A 22,385-nucleotide genomic window follows, 5' to 3' on the forward strand; every position below is an offset into this window, starting at 1 on the left:
ATAGCGGATCCCATACCTTTACATGTAAAGTCTATGAAGTTCTCAGTTGGCTGGAGACCATAAACATTCTTCAGGGGGTCACAAACAGTCCCCTTTTACTTCAAGTGCAAGTGCCATTCTGTAGAAATAGAGAAAAACAAAAAATGGTAAATTATGTCCTTGAATTGTTTTAGCCTCTTGAGAAAAAGGCATGTCTTGCAGCACTGTGTCATTTTCTGTTTTAAATCTTTCATAATACAGTTCTGTATCTTTCTCTTTACTTGCGTTGTCTCCCAAGCCGTCTCTGGGTTCTTGATTTGTTCAAGGTCATGAAGGTGTAACTAAGACAAGAAAGTTTATTTAACTAAGACAAGTTTAGCCAAGGTTCATAAAGCTCTTTTCAGGGTTAAAAAATTTGCATCAATGTCTGCTATTAACTGGCAGAAAAAAATGGTTAAGCAAATTGTTTAGTGAAACCAACCCCTTCTGTAAGATGGACGAGCTTGATAAAGACACAATGCAGCCATTTGAAGCCAATGAAATTATTACTAGACATTTTATTTCCAGCCTCCGGAGTGAGCATTAAAAGTAAAAGGCAACTTAGGCAGGTTCTGATTTTTCTCCTGAGAGCGGTAAGTCTACGTAGCACCGAGGTCATCCCTTCTTTCATTAACAGCAGAGTTTGTTGGAAAGTTAAATGTGCTGACAGTTTTTTTGCCTTTGATGTTGGGATTCACCCTCCCTCGAGTGCCACAACTTTTCCCTTGTGGGAGAGAGAAGCTGATGGGAAACTATCTTTCTTCTGCATTAGTGGTGTGCTTGTCTTGATGGTTCTTCTCCGTCTATAGAAACTACACAGAGCAAGTGCCGCCTTGCCCTGCCACAGAAATTGAAGCCTTGGGATATTTATTTCATCTTATTTTTCATCTTATTAGCAAATTGTATTTCCTATTTTAGTTCACAGATGTGTTGATTACAGGGAATCTAACCCCAAAAAAAGAATTTATGTAAACGTAAATGTTAACGTTTAGTGTGTTATAGAGTGTCCACATCTAAGCACCCTTGCAATTGGTCTTCATTTTTTCTTATTTATAGTATTTGAATAATTTGCCTTCTTCTTTTGACTCTTTCCATCTTTCAAATGGGGGGTCATTGACCCCACCTAAAAAAACAAATGTTCTGTATGGCTACAAGTATTGGTATTGCTACTGTTTATTGCTCATCTTTCTATTCAGGCCTCCCCTATTCATATTCCAGTCTCTTATTCAAATCAAGGCATGGTTGCTAGGGTAATTTGGAATTTGCTGAAACTGCAAACTGGAGAGCTGCGGAAGAAAAAGCTAAATAACTCAAAAAACACAAATAATAAAAAATGACAACCAATTGGCAAGTGTCTCAGAATATCTATCTCTACATCATACCAAAAGTTAACTCAAATGTGGACAACTCCTTTAAAGTGTTTTCCGGAACACTTTTGAAATTTACATTCATTAGAGGTTTCTGAGAGATTTGCAGTCTAGGCTTCTAATAGGCTTTTGACTCAACTGAGAATCAGCAACCCTAGGGTTAGTTGAATCCAGAAAGTGCATAGAAGATGCATAGACAGTAGAGTCGCTGATACTCTTTGGGGCAAGTTTACTAAAGGGCGAATTTCACTTTCTAAGAGAATTTCTCTAGTGTTACTTTTTCCTAGAGAAGCTTTGTTAACATATTTACGTCAATTTAAATATGGCGGCAATATACAGGTCATATATATGTCTTTATTAATGATTGTTAATGAAATTGCTGGAAGTGGCCACTTAGTATTAAAAATGTCCAAGGAAACAAAATAAAGACAAAGATCTTCTATTGTCCTAGGCATGAGCCCACCCTAAAACAAATGTGGTGTGAGCTTCAAATGGTCAAAAAAAGTGTAAATAACATATATTTAACAGTTAGAACTTGTAAGGATAATCCCACATAAAAATATAAAGAAAGGCAGCATTTTTTTTTTTTTTTTTACATTTTAAGCATACAGGATATGATGTCACTCACGTAAGCTTGCTGAGGATGTAGCTTCATCTTATCAATTCGCCAGGTATAATCTGACGAAACAGACTCTACGGAAAGGGTAATGGATTGGAAAGTTCACAATTTGATAAACTTGCAGAGTTAACAATCATTCGCCTGAGCGAAAAGTTGCCTGGAAAAACGGCGCAAAACTTCTCTAGCACTGAGCTTTTTCACTAGCTAATTGTTTTCTTCGCCGTCTGGTAATTTGACGATGTCCCTGCGAATTGTCATTTTGTCGATTTTTTACTAGAAAAGCCTACTTTGCCCTATAGTAAATCTGTCAAAGAGAGCTGAAACATGTAGTAGCAGTGTAAAACTGTCTAAAACTGCAAATATCTCGAAAACCTGTACAAACAGAAAATAAATGTAAAATTGAAAAAAAAAATGTTTGCAGCAATTAATTTTTATGAGTTTACATCTCCTTTAAAGTGATACTATTGCACTGGACTCCAAGGCTGATTCTCTACAGAACAGGAGAAGGGGTCCAAATCTTTATGGTTAAAATATTAAGGCACCATTAAACATTACTGTGTCTATTTTTAATTAGTGTAATGTCTTAACAAAATGACAAATGAATATAGCTAACTTCTATTATAGACTTGCAGACTTGCTGAGGACCCATTGCCTTGTGGCGGCTGCTACAAAGGTACTCATAAATGACTGCAAACTTTATTATGTTATAATCATGTTTATAAATGAATACATTTAGTAAGCACTTGGAAAAGTTGACTCCAAAGTATTTATAATTAGTGATGAGCGAATTTGTCCTGTTTTGCTTTGCTGGAAAAATTGCAAAAACATTTGCGAAACTGCGAAAAATTCGAGCAATGCATTAAAGTCTATGGGTGACTTGCTTGTAGCAAAATATATTGGAGTCTATGGGCGACTTTTTTTTTGAAGCTTTGGGCGTTTTTTCTCACTCCAAATGCATTGAAGTGAAAGGGCGTTTTTTTTCTTGTCACAAAACAATGCATGGTGAAAAAATTTGCTCATCACTATTCATACTTCACCCCCATATACATACAGGGGTAAATTTACTTATGGTCGAATATCGAGGGTTAATTAACCCTCGATATTCGACTGCCGAATTTAAATCCTTCAACTTCGAATATTGAAGTCGAAGGATTTACTGCAATTCGTTCGATCGAACAAAAAATCCTTCGGTAGGTTTTAGGTGGCGAACTAGGGGGTCGAAGTTTTTTTTTAAAGAGGCAGTATTTCGACTATCTGATTGAATAGTCAAACGATTTTTAGTTTGAATCGTTCGATTCGAAGTCGAAGTCGTAGTCGAAGGTCGAAGTAGCCCATTCGATGGTCGAAGTAGCCAAATAAACCATTCGAAATTCAAAGTTTTTTTTCCTCTATTCCTTCACTTCGAGCTAAGTAAATGGGCCCCTTATTGTAATTGCCAGAAAGCACATATAAAATGTGTCCATGTGTCCAAGCTGCTATCACCAACCAAGCACTTGAAGAAACTAAAGCCTGGAATATTAGTGCACATAGCCTTTGAGACATTGTCATTGCTGTATAAAATGCCTGCACTAGATTTATAAAAGACCATAGTGTATTTAAGCTTGTCAGTACCATCAAGGCAAATGTCTTTGTAAGTCCTGCGGGCCACATGAAGTTAAGTGATTCTCTGTTCTTTTGGCATTCTAAAATGAAGCTTTATACATAACTTATATGTAGTCTAATTGCAATAATTAAGGAACCTGTCTATAAAAATGGTGCTTGATACAAATGATTTTAATAGGGAAAGCTAAAAACGTAGGAATGCTTATACATCTGCCCGTGTATATTGACTCCAGCCCTGCAATTTAACGATAGGAAAATCAATTCTTTATATATTTTTTAAGTGACTACAGACATACTGTATGCAGGGGAATGTAATAAAAGTCGCAAAGAGCAAAACAATTCGCACCAATAAGACTAAAAATCCACATCTCGCAATGTAATATTGTTCCTTAAACTGTTATTGCATTGTGAATTTTAATTGCGCACTCATAAGAAGTGCTTGAAGGTGTCGTAATCTTTTGGAGCAAACATAACGACTTTTTCAGTAAGAAGTTTTAGTACATTGACTGCTCATTGGCGCAAACTATAAAATTCGCAAACGGTCTTTCACTGTCGGAAGTGGTCGCTAAACAGTTTCCGGGCTCGCAAAAGCTATATTAAATTCGCACAAAGCAAAATTTGTTCGCACAAAGGTATAACTTTTCGCATTGCGAATAGTTTTTCCGTTTGCGATTTTTATTACATTCCCCCGATGGATTGTAATAAATATTCCAGTCCCAAATATAGACAGCTTACAAAATGACTTTCTCATATTCTCACACAGGTAACTGCATCATTCACCCTAAATCACAACCAAAATAGTTCTGGGGTAGTTGGGATTTCTAGCTCACATGAGTCTCAGTTTGGTTGTAAAAAAAAATATATAGCTTACACCATGGCTTCTGTGAGGCATTCACTTCCCTTCCATCAACATCCCACCTATAATATTTGTATTAACATTTAGACACACATTGTGTCATGCCCGATGTGTTCGTTTTAGGCCTCCCACACATCATTTGAGAAACATACCAAGGGGAGAGCCCTATGTTAATCCTTAGTGTATAATGTGTAGTAATGCTACACTTCCTGAGCATCCTTAGGAAAGAAAATGTCAATCCAGGTTGTTTTAGGATCCTGGAAAGTGAATGTTTGCTTAATGAATATAATTTAGTGACACTTGGTCTGCTCCTCCCTTTTTACAAATTGCAGGCACAGGGAACTTGGCAATTCCTCTTATTGTTTGCCCTCCCTTGGCCTTTCCTGCCCTTTCTGATGCTGTCTGCCAATTTCCTCTTCTACTTTCATCAGAATTCAATTTCCTCCCCATAAGTTAACACCGGCCAAACTTCACATGATTTCTTTCTTCCAGTGATGGATGAGACTACTGGGGTCTCTCTGCCTGTCCATCAAAAACACAATAATCTTAATAAAACACTCATTTTCCCTCTCTCCCTACAAAGCATTGCTTATCTCCTGATATTATTTTCTCTTTTTCTCTTGTAACTTTCCTTTTCTCCTTAGTCCCACACCTCCCACCCTTCTTAAACCTTCTCCCTCTTTCCCCTTCTCCTCTTCTCCTCTATTCTGCTAACACCTCTATTCATCTCAGAGAGAAACATCATTTATTTTGTACTTCCCAGATAATTTACTTTTTTTCCCTTCTACTGGAATTCTCCATTTCCCTATAAAATGAAAATTCATCTAGAATTACATCTTATGTCATCATTATGTTTATTAAGCGTGGATGATGTATATGAACAGTACTGGCTTGCTGCTGAGTGCTTAATGGTGCATAAGATTAAGCCGAGACTCTCAGCTGCGCTGTGACTCCCCTCCGGTTCCCATGTTGTAAAGGCATGCTGGGAGTACAAGTTCCAAACGGACAACCAGGTGAATACTGCTAACATCTCATTTTTCGCCCCAAGCCCCCTCCTTCATCCTGCATTCTTCTTTATTTTTTTTTTATTTTTTTTGTTACTGTTTAGTCGTTGACTGGTCCTAGTGGCATTTTGTGGAGTGACCATTTACTGCAGGTGTAAGAAGGAATAAATTGCACATTATAACCATAATGATACATCCTTCAGCAGATTCTGACATACATCCTATTTGTCCTCTTCCTACGCTCTCATCCTCACTTACATTCTTGAATTGGTGGTAATATTTAACCCTTTACGAACAGTAGCACCAAACTACTGCCCTTATTGTTTGTGTATCTCTCTCTCTCTCTCTCTCTCTAAATATATATATATATATTTATTGCCAACAGGACAGAAAGAGGTTAAGCAACAACTGTCATGTGATTAGTAAGAAATGTAGTTTAACAACAGAGGGAGAGTGAATCATTAGGCATCGTTGAATTATCACTTTATTAGCATACTGACTCACAGACAATGACTTTGTTAAGTAATATTATATATTTTTTATGTGCAAAGTTAACCATGCAAATAAATATCCAGGTCATCAAATCATAACCTTTGCCCAGTTCAGACATTAGTGGTGTAAAAGCCAAACCAAACAGGCTGCAACACTGAACCTTCAGGCCACTGATCAGATTGTGTAAGAGACCCTTGCATTGCAATCCCCCAATCAGATAGGGAGAGGAAAAAAGGGGTTCTTTTGATCCCATTTATGGACTAATTGGCTGCTTACTCCCTGGACACATCAGAAGTAAGGTTGTAGCTTATTCTGTACATAGTTACACAGTTAAGTTGGGTTGAATAAAGACCAAAGTCCATCAAGTCCAACCCCTCCCTGTGAACTCAGCACACATACATACACTCACACCTACCCCTCTATACACTCACATAAACAATATATACCAATATATACCAATAGCTGTACTAATTGTAGATTTTAGTATAACAACAGCCTGTGTTATTATTAAGATATTAGTTGCATATTTGTATTTGAGTAAGGTTGGTTTTTAATATCTGCATATTGTGGCAATCAATCTTTGTTGAATGTCATAGAGCAATACTATATGGGGCCTATTTATCATTCTGTGAAAAAGTTCAAAATAGAAAAAAATGTTCTCTGTATTCCATAAGTAACAAAAAAAAGCATGCTATAATGTTATCACTAATACAATTGATTTATTGGTGTTTAAAAGCTCCAACATATTCCTTAGAGCTCCACTGTGCAACAATTGGATGAATACATGAAGCATACAGATTGCATACAAATACTAACCAATACAAGAGGTAAAGAGGAATATGTTAGATCTCATAAGCTAAACTTCAACATTTACCAATATGTGGATATGTAAATATGCAGAGAAGCCTTGACAGAGACCGACTTAGGATGGCCATAGACGCACCGATAATATCGTACAAAAAAATTTTCATACAATATTCAGTGCGTGTATGGTGGGAGACGAGCCACCAATATTGGCAGAAGACTTGGATATCAGTCGGCTCGTCGATTGGGCAAGCTGGAAAATTTTGATCCGGCACCTTTGAAGGCACCCAAAACATCGGCCATTGTTATTGCTGAATTGTCAGATACAGGTAGAATTCTATTGTTTCTACCTATATATCTGAAGATTCAGCTCTACAGGTTTGTGTTGAAACTTGGAAAGATCGTAATTGTAACGTCTATGGCTACCTTTAGCCTAGGTCTCAAAATCCCTAGCAATCAATCAGAAATGTGCTGTCTTAATTTAGCCAACACTAAACTGTAAAATTTTAACTACTGTTTGGCTATTGCAGTTTACTAGGGCAAAATATGCACTGTTTAACACATAGAAAAACTTTGGGTGGATTGAGTCAGTTACTGAAGAATGACATGGCATGACAAGGATAGGAAGCCAAACTAGCTGAAGTTGAGGGATTATGGGTGATTGTGGAGGGGAATGTGAATAAGGGGAGGATTTTGTACAGGATTAAAAGAAGGGAAGCTTAAATAACGGTGCCAATAATTTATTTTAGCCACCCTCCCCCCCCTTAAACTTTGGTGGAGATCACCTGTGCGTGTAAAACTTGAATTTCGGGATTGACTTGGTGACTGGAGTCACAACAGCAGTAAGGGGTTCCCCAGGAGAACTAACTGGTGATAGGGGGTCAAAGGTTGTTATGTCACAGGGGTCAGGCCTGGAGTCACAGGGATAGAATAGGCACCTCTAATAGAGGCAGGGCTTGTGGGAGAAAATCTAGCCTAGATAAAGCAGGCTGACCTCTACCACTTCTGCACAGTTTGCAGCCTTAAGCAGCTACCAGAGGTTGCAATAAGTTTGTGTTTAATAAATAACAGTTTGTGTGATTTAATATAGGGTTGCGCTTTTGCAAATTTGTACAGGTAATAAGGAAAGAAAACTGGAAATCTCGGCAGTGAAAGAGTGATTTTTAAAGAGAGGGCATTGGAATTGGCAAGGACACATGGGTATACAGTAACACTAGTTTAAAAATGCACCAAAAAAGATATTTCCCCTTTTAACACTAATGCATATTTGGTAGAGAGAAGTACAGGTATGGGTTCCATTATCCGGAAACATGTTATCCAGAAAGTTTCAAATTACGGAATGGCCATCTTCCATGTATCTTCCAATATGCTAATAATGTGTGATGTCATTAAGGAGTAGGTTTTGATGTTTTTAAAACTATTGGTAGTATTTTTGATACAATGTTATATACTTTGAGAAATGGACATGCCAGTTGTTGAAAATTAAGAGAACCTTTTAATTGACTATGCCTCACATTAATATAGGGCATCTAGAAGGGTAAAACTAGAGCAATATTGTTTCATGTTGGATGCATCTTTAATTTTTGACATTCATCATTGTTGATAGATGGTTATGCAGCGGCTTAACCATATCAACCTTAATAAGGGTTTGATGTACACAAACCTTGTTATGGAGAAAATGCCACAATATTCAAGTACTCACTAGCAAGTCAGAACTGCTCCAGGTCTAGAAACCAAGAGAAAGCAATCACATGTAGGCTTTCAAAGATTAAACCAACAAATGCTAATGCCTGATAGCTATGGATTAACCTAGAAAAAACAATCTATGATAACATTTCTTCATGGTTACTGCCCTTTAAATCTAATGAAACCTCAAAGAAGTAACCAATGAAAGTTTTAATTGCAAATATAAAGAGCTTTCTTGGTTATAAATGCAAAAAAGGGGGTTTGTGGGTGCACTCCTAAGGCTAAGTTAAAATGTGTTTAAGTATAATAGAATTGCTACTGATTTGGCCAATTAATCAACGCACATTCCCTGGTCCCCTGTCTCAGTAATTCAGTATAAATGTGCATGTGTTTACAAAAACAGTTTTTTTTTGTTACAAATGTATGATCATAATATAATAAAGTTGATAAGCCACCATACCACGTCAAGGTAAACCCCACACGGTGGTCCCTAACTTGTTTACCTCTGGTCATAGTATAAAAACGTCCTGTACCTCTCTGCATAGTAGCATTACTAGAAGTAAATGTATCCTGAACCTTGGTTTCAATCTGAGGGCTAGGTCCTCCCCCGCCACTAGCTTGCGGCTTTTAAGAGAGAAACTGCCCAAACCAATTTTTTAAAAAACAATGAAATAATGGAAAAACAATAGTGAAGGGAAAGTAAAATTGTATGTATAGGTGCACATTTGGTAAGTGTGTATGAATGTGTTTGAGTATACGTGTGAGTAAAGATAAGAGTATAGGTTTGAGCAAAAATAAGTCTCTCTTGGTTATAAACAGCTTTCCTTAACTACTGATTTGTGAGCAGAAAATTAAAGTGTCGGGCAACTTATTGTTCCAAAATGCATACACACTGCATACTTTAGAAACCCTGTATATAAAGCTGATCTAGAGCTCATATACAGTACAATCAGGGGTGTTTTAAGAACATGGAAAACATGGATATTAGCTTCAGTTTATGTACCCTATAATAATTAATACACTCTAGTTGGCAAATGTAAGCTGTAATCTTGGTGTAGAAAGAAAGGAAAATGAGGGTTGACACACCTCCTTATGTGTGCTCACAATCTGTATAGAGGTAAAACTTAAAAGCAATGGAGTCCATTAGATTGGATGCAATGCAACTTTAGAGCATACATGTCACGTTCTTCATCTTCATCAACATTTCTACACCTAACTAGGTACCGTATTTACCCCTATATGTAATATAAGGCACTAAGTTTACCCAGGAGTAGTAACCCATAGCAGCCAATAAGATGTTTGCTTTAAAACAGATGACAAGTAAATGCTACCTGCTGATTGGTTACTATGGGTTACTGCTCCTGGGCAAACGTAGTGCCTTTTATTACATAACCCCCATAGAGTTAGAACAAACCCCCTTTGTTTTATTTTATTTTGATGAATGATTCCTCTCAAAAGCTTTCCCAACCCGAGGCTTTCGACTGGTTGTGGTTCTCTAAATTCTTATGGCCTCTAGCCAACTCCAGTTCTCTCTTACAGTAATATCAACTTTTTACCACAATCTTTTTAGCATGTCTTATAATATTATATTATATATATTATAATACTCTAGACAATGATTAGCCTATGGGGATGGGCGAATAAATTTGCCTGGCATGCATTTGCAGTGAATTTACACGTTTTGCCAGATTCTAATAAATTCGCAAAACTCCCATGAAAATTTACCAGCGAAAATTAGTCTAGGTCAAAAATTTTGGACTCATGCCCAAAAAATCACTTGCGTCCGAATTGACATGGGTCAACACTATTTGGACGCCCATTGACTTTTACGCCAGCATCAAAATTGACGAGAGCGACTTTTTGGATGTACATCCAAAATTTTTTGCTGTTTCGTGAATTTCACGGTAAATTCACTCATTTTTCGGCGAGGCTAAACAGGAGAAATTTGCCCATCACTATTGGCCTACCACTGTCAGTATTACAGTTAAAGGAAGAGCCCTCAAACTCTTGCTTTCAATAAAGGCAAATAGGCTGCTAAACTTGTAATTATATGGGTGGTCTACAGTTAGCTGAATTCTTCACTAATTAAAGAGGGATTCTTTTCAATATGAACTCGATTAATAATACTGTAAGCTATTGTTTTTGTTAAGTACAACATACCTATGGTTTTTGATGCTCGTCAATGAACAAGAAAATTAAACTCTTTTATGAGATGCTGTTTATTTCAAGATCCTGCTGAGAGGGGGGTTGTTTATACAGAGCTCATTAGCTACATTTAAACAAATTATCCTATTTATTGTTCAGCACAGTTTTTCTATTAGTATTTTATCATAGCTAAAAATAGGAATGATATATTTTTTAAATTAAAAAATAGACAAAATATATAAATGCCTCTATAAAGGCTAGATCATTTTATGAGGCTACATATAGGGGAAATAACAGGTTCAGTGTGGGATTAGCATTAGTTTTCCATCATAAAACAAATTTCATACATACCTTCTTTCAATACAAAAATGCACATTAGTGGGCAAGAATCTATCATATTATTTGAAGGGGTGATATAAAACTATCAATATTACATATAACTAAATAGCCATTGAGGTTAAAGAAAAGGTTTTGCCCTTGTTAGGAGACAAGAATATAATATTAATATTGTTATTATGGAAATATCCCACTCTTCATGGAAGAATAAAAAAAAATACACTGATGTAATAAGCAGGTTTAACTATTATCTCAGCTGTCTGTTTTGTTCCAGCACACCTCTCTGGCTGTAATAGTCTGTGACAAACTCACTTTCTTTAGCATTAAAATATGTAATGCATATTTTTTTAAAGTCATACTCAGTACCAGCTTATGTGATCACAAGTGGGTTTCCCTTTTCCATGTAGGGCTTTAGCAGCAGTAGCTCTAGTCTATGACAAAAGCATTATCTTTCTGCTGCTAAACAATCCAATAAACCTCTCCACAGGGAGGAAGTTAACCTCTTGTCTGTTCAGTTGATGCCTGGAAGCCCACGTGACTGCTGCCACAGTAAATTCAAATCATTAGTCTCCTCACCCCATCAAAAAACTTCTATTAGTAATGGAGACCTCGGAGGAGACCTTCCACGGAGAGCGCCTGCCTTCCCAATTCCCAGTGGAAAAATTCAGCGCAAAAACTAATTCTACTTTTAATAATCTGTCATCAGGACCAGAGGCAGTCATAAATTATATGGGGAGCATGTGTGAGAGCGTGCCACAAGAGGGAAATCAGGGGGAAAAATCAAAGCCTGAGTTTGACAAACTTTCCCGAAGATAAATAATAACTTACAAACAGGATTACTTGTAAAGTCACAGGCGAGTGAGCAGCTTTCACGCTGCAATCGGCATATGCAGAATGAACCATTTACTCTCTATCTGCGTGCATACATACATATGTATAGTGCAACAACATATATAATGTGCAGACATGTGCCTTAATGCCTGTGCTCTGCCAACATCCTTCTTTATACCTGAGAAAATAAATGGCTTCTTCTGCCTTGTTCCATTAGGGCTATTTCTAAGCACTCATTAAGCTCAAAAGAAGGTCGACGTTGAGGAAGATGATGCTTGGCTGTAATTCTTCTTCTTAATTCCATTTTAATGTGACTCCCCCAAGAAAGCTATCTGATTTTATATCATGGTTATTTTTTATTTCAGGTTAAGGCTGTGGGGAAAAGGAGCCAGAGAGATGCATGCAGCGTAATACCTGCCAATTACCATGCAGCCATATAGAACTGTACTGAGCATACAGATATGATGCTGCTACTGCTTATTGATCTGTTCTCTTTTAGAGAACCATATAGAGATGGAAATATACACTAGCACAATCTAAGGCCTCATTTTCTATATGTGGGGCAGGGTGGACTGTGAATAGGGTTGCCCCCTGGCTGGAATTTTACCGGCCTGACCAGTAAAAATGTTGCTTGATGCCAATGTTATTTATAGGGAAAAACCATAAAAATATAGGAAGCCTGGTATTGTTTCCCAGAAAAGGTGGTAACCTTAACTGTGAAAAATTGTAGCACAAGTTGTGAGGATTTTTGCAGTTATACCCTTTCCCCATCTTAGCACAGGTGGGCACAGACAGGTCTTTCCTATGGTTGGGATTGGAACATAGGCGTCCCCTTGGTCAACCTGAGGTGCCGTAGGCTGCGTGCACCTCCATGCTCACTCCCCTTCTCGCTCTCACCCTTACTCCCTTACCTACTCTACACTGCTGCTTGTGCTGTCTGTCAAATTCTCCCACCCAGTCCCCAGTTTAGATGTGGCCCGCGGGCGGCATGGCCCCAGAACTTTGCTGCCCTAGGCCTGGGCCTTTGTATCCTGCCCACAAATCCAGGCCTCACCCAAGCTTGTGCATCATTTGCATGTAAAATGTAAGGATTGCTGGATTAGACATGGGGTCATTTAGGCCAATAATTCTGCAATTCTGGTGGATTGGAGACTTGTTCGTTTCAAAAACTACTTAATACTGAAGTGAAGAGAAGCTACAACTCTGTGGCTCCTCTTCATTCCTTCTGTTCCAATCCTTCAGGCAACTGCCCCGAATGAAAATAAACATGTATGGCCCCTCAAAGGATATCAGCCTGTTTGGTCCGCAGGCAGATTTATCAGATATTGGCACATGTAAGGCCATGTTTATTGTCTGATTTATCAACATTCGAATTTGAATTTTTGCCATGATTTTATTTATTTGTTTGCACTAAAACTCCAGTTATTTATTAAGCCCAAAAACTAAGAGAAAAATCTTCAGCATCAACGGGCAATGACACACAGCTACCGCGGACAACAAATCTCCCTAAATATGACTTGCCATTCACTAACCTTGTAATTGCCACAATAAAATAGCATTACTTGCTGTGATTTGGCTTAAGTGCAGGACAATGCTTTTTTTTTTTGTTGATAGTTTTAATGCTAGTTTTGCATTCGAATATTTTTGCATTTTTGCAAATAAATATCGAAAATGTGTGCTTTTTTCATGATATTAACGCAAAAAATATTGGAACTGCTGCAAAAAATGAACATTAATAAATAATCCCATCACATTTATGCAACCCTTAAACATTGGGCAATACAAGCAGCCATCTCTGCCCCTTCAGACCAAGTCATGTCCTCCTTATCCAGTGCCCCCAAAAGAGGGCTCTCAGTCTTGTCTTGCTTACCTGGAGATTGGGGGTACTGCACGTTATTCATCCCTCTGAATTTTGTGTACTTAGGTCACACTTTTATTTAGAAAAATTCATACAATTAATGTTGATATGGATTGTTATACATAAAAGTCTAAGCTGCAGATCCAGAGTGTGTAGCTTTTTTGAGACTTTCAGACACTAAATATTAGGTGCTGGATGACATACTGGTGAATCAGGTATCGTCACAAATATATGTACTATTTATTATTATTTCTCTCTGTCTCTATCTTTTTCTCTGTTTCCCTCTTTCTTTATCTATATACATATACTGTATCTCAGTACACTGTTTTGGGGGAAAATGTGAAGCATTTCCACGGGACACAAAAACCTCATGCTGCACAGCTTTGCAAATTCTTAGCAAGCAGATAATTGGTTCATGCTAATTCCTTAATCCCATTTTGTACCCTCTCAAAATCCATTTTAACCCCTACAGAGAGCCTCAGCCTCTGTTATTTCTTTCTTTCCATAATAGGAATGATTATCATGCTGCTGTTTCGTATGTTATGTTCAGACTATTAAGTTCTTTGTAGATGATGCAGATTTGTTTTATCCTAAAGCCTTATTGTTAGAAAAACATTACCCTGGCTAAAAGGCCCTCAGTCCTAGCTAAACCCTTTGTTCCCCAACAATATCTTGGCTAACTATTGGCATGCATCATAACCACGTCCTTCTATCAAGTGCAGTCTAAAGAACAATCTCCATTAGCTGACAGCCAGGCAGGTTGATAAATGCCCACAACGAAAGGGAAGGAATTGCGTAAAATAAAGAAGCATGTTCCAACAAGTCTTGTCAAAATTGTATTGATTTAATCATCTGCAGAAATACACATTCCTGGTTACTGTAGCGTGCGCTGCTGGTGCAGTTTACAGTTGTAGACACTTTACGCTCTCCCTCATTGGGTCTGAAGGTGATGGAGGAGCACAAGACACACAGCCTGCTAATTTTTTAATGTATCACAAGGCCTTTTTAATATTACGGAAAACCAGACATTAATATTTTTTTTTTAACTTTATTTAGGGTTTACAACAATCTATTGGATGTAAGGAATATAGAGCTGCGTGTTTCTAATGTTCTGGTTTGAGGAGGCAGAGCATTAAAGGCAGTTTTTTATAGACTTATATTGTTCATGGTGAAGGATCAAAAGCCCAGCAAGAGGCTGGGATATACCAACACAAAAACTCTAGAAAGATGACATAACAATAGTGATATAGGTTATATAAGCATAACTTGATAATAGTATTACAGAGTATTTTGTGAACCTGTTATCACTTGGTCTGAGCACCAATAGTAGAAGCAGTTGAAGCACTAAACACAAAGGAATGTTATCAGTGGAATAGCTATAGAGGAAAAGGACCAGGGACCTGGATTGCGGGGTCTACTCCCTCTATAGCCAAAAAGCTGAGGATTCTACGCTACTGAGAGCTGCCTCCAATTGGATTTAACTTCAGCATGAAACCTTTTTTCTTTTATTAGTCCCTGTATAGCCAGGAGGAAAAGTTAGTTTGCCCCCTGCAACCTATTCATAGCGCAAATGTGTGAGCGTGGGGGGAGGTTTCTATGCATGCCAGGGCCCGGTCCCCTCCAACTTTTTTGCAGGGGGCCTAGCACCCTATGGATACCCTACCTAATGTTATAATGTTAGAGAAGATGAACAGGGGAGTGCAACAAAAAAGGGTGATTTTCTATGACACCAGTTTCTCATTCTAAAAGCACATGCATCCAGCTGCACCCTGCCCCTAGATCCTGATAGGAAATGTATCCCTAAGTGCAGAGCAGCACCGGTGGGTGCAAAGAAGCTCTGTCCTCCATTGCTGCCTGCACCCCTAGTGTCAGACTTACCGAACCAGGTGGAACCACAGATGAGGAGGAGCTGGAAACTGGCGTGGTAAGAAGGCAACCCTTACGGCTTCCCCACTAATACACCCTTGGCTGGGGACTAGGGAGACCAATGGGGGTGTAGTATGGGAGCCTGTGGCTTGTGAAGTGGAGAGTCTTGTGCCTGGATGTGCTGAGAGCGAAGATGCAGGATACAACAGTACGTTGATAGTGGCACAAGCGATTGGGTGTTAATGCCACAGGAGTTGGTATTTCCCGGCTAGCGAAGTAAAGACAATAGTAGAATTGCCAGCGAGTAATGCAGGTTCGATTTGGTCAAGCTTAACACAACTTTAGTTATAGGCAGGCAGAGGTTCAAAAGCAACAGTCAATCAAGGGTTAACACAGACCGTAATCAGAGGCAGGCAAGGGTTTGGCAACAGAAATCCAGTTCAGCGAGGTACCAAGGTTCAAGCAGAGGCGTAGTCAAACGAGGAGCAGAAGTCGGCAACAGGAAGTCAGAAGATCCAGCGAAGTTCCAAGGGTTGTCACAGAAGAGGAGTCGAAAACAGTAGCAGGGTCAAAACCAGTATTTCAAGTAGAATAATTCAAAGGCTTTCTTAACAACAGCTAGAGCGATGTCCGAGCACTGAGAGGAATTCAGTGCGGAAAGAAATACCAGCGCCAGCGTCAGACGCTGCGCACGTTTGGCGCGCTTGCATCTGCGTCATTACGCCGCGACGGACGCGCACCCGCGTCGACGCGCGTCCTCCATGATGACGCTGGAACGCACGCTGGAACGCACGGACCTGCGCAAACGGTAAGGGCCTGACATTGCCCCCCCCCTTAGGAGCGGCCTCTGGACGTGAACTTGAGAGGGCTTGGCTGGAAATTTTCGATGGAAATCTTTTACAAGGTCAGCAGCATGAAGATGTGAAGCGGGTTCCCACGAATTTTCTTCTTGCCCATACCCTTTCCATTTAATTAGGTATTGAAGCCTCTTGCCTCTAACCCTGGAGTCCAGAATGGATTCAACTTCATATTCCTCGTGATCTGAAATGACAACAGGATCAGGAGCAAAAGATCTTCTCCCCACAAACTGGTTCGGAACCACAGGTTTTAGTAATGCTGTATGAAACACAGGGTGAACCTTTAAGGATTCTGGAAGAGCAAGTTTGAAAGCAACAGCATTAATTTTCTGAATGATCTTAAAAGGCCCAATGAAACGTTAGGCCAGTTTCCTAGAGGGACAACTAATCTTGAGGTTCTTAGTTGAAAGCCAAACCTTGTCCCCAACCTTAAATTCTGGATCCGGAGCTCTCTTTTTGTCAGCGAAGAACTTATAGTTTGACTGAGCCTTTTGCAGATTTTGGCGAATGGTCTCAATGTTAGATGATATAAACTGAAGTCTCTCTTGAGCCGCCGGAACTGAAACCGTCTGACAAATCCCAGGAATCATCGTTGGGTCAAACCCAAAATTGGCAAAGAAAGGAGACTGTTTGGTGGAGGAGTGTATGGAATTGTTGTAGGCAAATTCTGCTAGAGGAAGGAGTGAGAACCAAACATCGCAGGTATTGTTCCAGCGTCTGATTCGTCCTTTCTGTCTGTCCATTCGTTTGGGGATGATAACCAGAAGAAAAGGACAGGTCAATGCGTAAACCCTCACATAGTGCTCGCCAAAATCTTGACGTAAATTGCACCCCTCTATCTGAGACGATGTTCTCCGGAATTCCATGCAAGCGAACGATCTCTTGAATAAACGTCTTGGCCAATACAGAAGCTGAAGGAATGTTAGAGAGAGGAACAAAATGAGCCATTTTGGACAGTCTATCAACGACTACAAATATAACAGAACAACCTTCAGAATGTGGAAGATCCGTGATAAAATCCATTGAAATTGAGCTCCGAGGACGATCTGGCACTGGTAGGGGATGAAGGAGACCTAAAGGTTTGGAGGAGACTCCTTTGCATCTAGCACAGATCTCACAGGAGCGTACAAATCTTGCACAATCGCTTCCCAACGTGGGCCACCAGAAATGACGTCATGCCAAATCAAGAGTTTTACGAAACCCAGAATGTCCTGCAAGTGGAGGATCATGAACCAAACTTAAAGCTTCAACCCTGAGAGTCAATGGCACAAAAAGTCTGTTCTTGAAATAAAAAAAACCATCTTGGGCTATTAATATCGGGTTACTGGGAATAGAATTCGGAGTACAACATTCTCTCACCCTTTGAAGAAAAGAATTCTGCAGTAAAAGAAAAAATTTTGGCTGAAGAACCGGGTCGGCTTCCAAAGACTGGGAGGAATCTTGCGAAAACATCCGAGACAGTGCATCAGCTTTAATGTTCTTTGATCCCGGACGATAAGTTATGTGGAGCTGAAAACGTGAAAAAAAAAGTGCCCAACGAGCTTGCCTAGGTCTGAGTCTTTTGGCGGAGCGTAAGTACTCTAAATTCTTATGGTCGGTAAGAACCAAAACTGGATGCGCCGCACCTTCCAGAAAGTGCCTCCATTCTTCTAAAGCCCACTTGATCGACAATAATTCTCTGTCAGCTACATCATAGTTTTGTTCCGTTCCTGACAATTTCCTCGAAAAGAAGGCTACTGGATGTAACGAGCCTTGTGGAATAGATCGTTGAGATAGGACAGCTCTTCTGACGCATCCACTTCCACAATGAAAGGAAGAGATGGTTCCGGATGAACGAGAATTGGAGCTGAGGTGAACGCTTCCTTCAGGCGATCAAAGGCTGATTGGGCCGCCACCGACCACTGAAACTTAATCCTTTGTTTGGTAAGGTCAGTAAGAGGTTTGATGATACCAGAAAAATTTCGTATAAACTTACGATAAAAGTTGGAAAACCCAATGAATCTCTGAACTGCTTTGCGATCCTTTGGAATTGGCCAATCCAGGATAGCTGAAACCTTCTTTGCATCCATGACCACACCACCAGTAGAGATGACAAAGCCCAGGAATTCAATTTGTTCTTTCTCAAACACACATTTTTCTGCTTTAACCACCAGAGAGTGTGCACGAAGACGAAGAAAAACCTCCCGCATATGTCTGCGGTGTTCTTCTAAAGAGGATGAATAGATCAAAATGTCATCTAAATATGCCACAACATAAGAGTCCAAGATGTCCCGAAAAATGTCGTTAATGAAGTGTTGTAACGTTGCGGGCGCGTTACACAACCCAAACGGCATAACCAGACACTCGTAGTGTCCGTATCGAGTTCGGAAAGCCGTCTTCCATTCATCCCCTTCTCTTACACGAATCAAGTTGTAGGCCCCTTTTAAATCTAGTTCCGAAAAAATAGTTGCAGAACGTAATCTCTGAAAAAGTTCATGAATAAGGGGAAGCGGGTACCTGTTCTTGATGGTGACCTTATTCAGTTCCCGATAATCGATGCAGGGGCGCAACGACTTGTCTTTCTTCTCCACAAAAAAAATTCCTGCCCCAGCTGGAGAAGTAGAGGGTCTGATAAATCCCTTTTCGAGGTTTGCATCAATGTATTCTTGTAATACCTTAAGCTCAGGTTCTGAAAGGGGAAAAATGCGACCAAATGAATGGGTGAACCAGGCAGCAAGTCAATAGGGCAATCGTAAGGCCGGTGAGGAGGAAGAATGTCAGCTTGTTCTTCATTAAAAACATCTAGGAATTCATGATACGCTGCTGGAATCAAAGTTAATAGTTCTCGATTATCTTTAGTCACACAAGCTAAGGCTTGCTGAGGAGGGGATGACTTCACTTGGACACAATTCTTAACACAAAAGGAAGAAGATAAAGATAACTTTCCAGAGCCCCAGTCAATAAATGGGTTATGAACCCTCAACCACGGTAGCCCAATAATAACTGGAAACAGAGGCGAAGGAACCACGTCAAAACTAAGGATTTCATGATGTGACCCGTTTATTGACACATTTAAAGGTTCAGTCTCTAGAGAAACAGGTCCAGAACTGAGGGGTGAGCCGTCCGCCATCTGAACCATCACTAATCTGGATTTAGGGCGCAAAGGAATGTCATGCTTGCGGGCAAAGGTAGAATCGATAAAGCAACCACTAGCCCCAGAATCAATGATCGCCGAGACTTGCACTCGTCTTCTTGTCCACTGCAGAGAGAGCAAAAGAGAAATGTGTGTATCTTTAGACTGAACAGAAACTTTAGTACCACAGTCTGTAGAAAAAATGTTACCATCAGGACGAAGGGGACAAGTCCGCAGCAAATGTCCAGCAGCACCACAATAAAGACACAAATTCAGGCGTCTTCTCCTCAACCTTTCCTCAGGAGTCAAGCTGGGACGGGTCAAACCTAGTTGCATTGGCTCGGCTGCTGAAACAGAGGGAGGAGCAACCGAGGTACCCAGAAGGGGTGCCCTAGGGACCATCCAGGACACAGGAGATACAGGTGAAGGAGACTTCTCAGCACTTCTTTCTCTTAGGCGTCTATCGAGTTGAATGGTGAGTAGAATTAGTTCATCTAAAGCAATCGGAACACCTACTCGAGCTAGCTCATCCTTTAACTGAGTTGAGAGCCCCACTCGGTAATGGTGTCTGAGGGCAGACTCATTCCAAGTCGTGTCGACCGCCCATCTTCGGAATTCAGCAGCATAGTCTTCCACTGGACGTTTCCCCTGTGTAAGGGCATGTAAGGCAGCTTCTGCGGTCTCTGGACGCTGCGGATCATCATATAAAGATGCCATTGTGGCAAAGAAAGTCTCTACATCTTTCAGGAGGGGACTATTCAACTCCAGAAGGCGATGAGCCCAAGTTTGGGGTTCGCCTTGCAGAAAAGAAATGACTGCTCCCACCTTGACTTTTTCATCGGGATAGGTTCTAGGTTTCATAGCGAACAACAATTTGCAGCTATTTAAAAAGGACCAAAATTGCTTGCGATCCCCACCAAATCTCTCAGGTAAACAAATCTTCGGCTCCAGACGCCCGGGAGAGGATGCCCCAGCCTCATCAGCAGGAAGATCGGTTAGGCGGGCACGAAGGTCCTGGTAACCACCTTGCAAATCTTGTACAGCTCTGGTCAAAACCGACATCTGCTGGGACAAAGTCTCTAGAATGCCAGCTTCCTCCAGTGGTTCATGTTGATATGGCTCGGACATACTGTCAGACTTACCGAACCAGGTGGAACCACAGATGAGGAGGAGCTGGAAACTGGCGTGGTAAGAAGGCAACCCTTACGGCTTCCCCACTAATACACCCTTGGCTGGGGACTAGGGAGACCAATGGGGGTGTAGTATGGGAGCCTGTGGCTTGTGAAGTGGAGAGTCTTGTGCCTGGATGTGCTGAGAGCGAAGATGCAGGATACAACAGTACGTTGATAGTGGCACAAGCGATTGGGTGTTAATGCCACAGGAGTTGGTATTTCCCGGCTAGCGAAGTAAAGACAATAGTAGAATTGCCAGCGAGTAATGCAGGTTCGATTTGGTCAAGCTTAACACGACTTTAGTTATAGGCAGGCAGAGGTTCAAAAGCAACAGTCAATCAAGGGTTAACACAGACCGTAATCAGAGGCAGGCAAGGGTTTGGCAACAGAAATCCAGTTCAGCGAGGTACCAAGGTTCAAGCAGAGGCGTAGTCAAACGAGGAGCAGAAGTCGGCAACAGGAAGTCAGAAGATCCAGCGAAGTTCCAAGGGTTGTCACAGAAGAGGAGTCGAAAACAGTAGCAGGGTCAAAACCAGTATTTCAAGTAGAATAATTCAAAGGCTTTCTTAACAACAGCTAGAGCGATGTCCGAGCACTGAGAGGAATTCAGTGCGGAAAGAAATACCAGTGCCAGCGTCAGACGCTGCGCACATTTGGCGCGCTTGCGTCTGCGTCATTACGCCGCGACGGACGCGCACCCGCGTCGACGCGCGTCCTCCATGATGACGCTGGAACGCACGGACCTGTGCAAACGGTAAGGGCCTGACACCTAGTTTCTGCCTAACGTGTGTTTCAATGACTTGCAAATTAGCCTATCTGGTTCTACTCATTTGCTCCTCATAAATATAGAGTTTCCAAATGCAGGCAGTGCTGTATTTATGAGGGAATGCACGTCTCTGCACTTCATATTTGAGCATATTAGTGATCTGCAGAAATTCAGAAAAGTGCAGAGCATGGCACAAAGTGCTTAAATACATTTCACCTGTTTTATGTACCCTGTCCTGCAGAATCATAAAGCCTTCCAGCTGGTGGTAAGTCATAGCAGCAAAGTAACGCTGGCGAATTTGCACTAGATTCGCTTTGCACTTTAGTGAATTTGCCCCCTTGTCATAGTATTTACATACAATATCAATGGTAGCAGAATTCTATATTCTAGGGTGCATTTGCAATGGCAACAGAGCCAAACTGCATGAATGAAAGTGCTATTTCTATTAAAATAATTGCACTTGTTTTGCTGTATTAGGCTTATGGCACACAGGCTTCTTGACTGGCACTGTCCTTCAGCAAAGAACAGTGGAGGTCAAACATTACTGTCACTTCTTCAATTCTACTCAATGAAAAGTGTCATGAGTAAAGCACAAAAAGCAGTGACAAGTGCACCTCTGCTCAAAAACAGTAAAGAAAGTGTTTGAGATTCACACATGGTACTTTTCATTCAGTAGGATTAGCAGAACAAACAGGGGGAATATTGACTGCCGCTGTTATTCTTTGTAGGGCACTGGTGGTCAAAATGTTCTGTGTGCCATAGGCCTTAGGTACAGGTATGGGATACATTATCCTGAAACCCATTATCCAGAAAGCTCCCAAGTATGGGAAGGTCATCTCCCATAGACTCCATTTTATCAAAATAATCAAAATTTTTAAAAATTATTCCCTTTCTCTCTGTAATAATAAAACACTACCTTGTACACTGATTTGATCCTTTCACCAAAAGTGAATCATTTGGCAACTTGCACCTGTTTTTGCACTTTTCATCTTGA

This window comes from Xenopus laevis, chromosome 7L (genome assembly GCF_017654675.1).
Source record: "Xenopus laevis strain J_2021 chromosome 7L, Xenopus_laevis_v10.1, whole genome shotgun sequence".
Lineage (NCBI taxonomy): Eukaryota > Metazoa > Chordata > Amphibia > Anura > Pipidae > Xenopus > Xenopus laevis.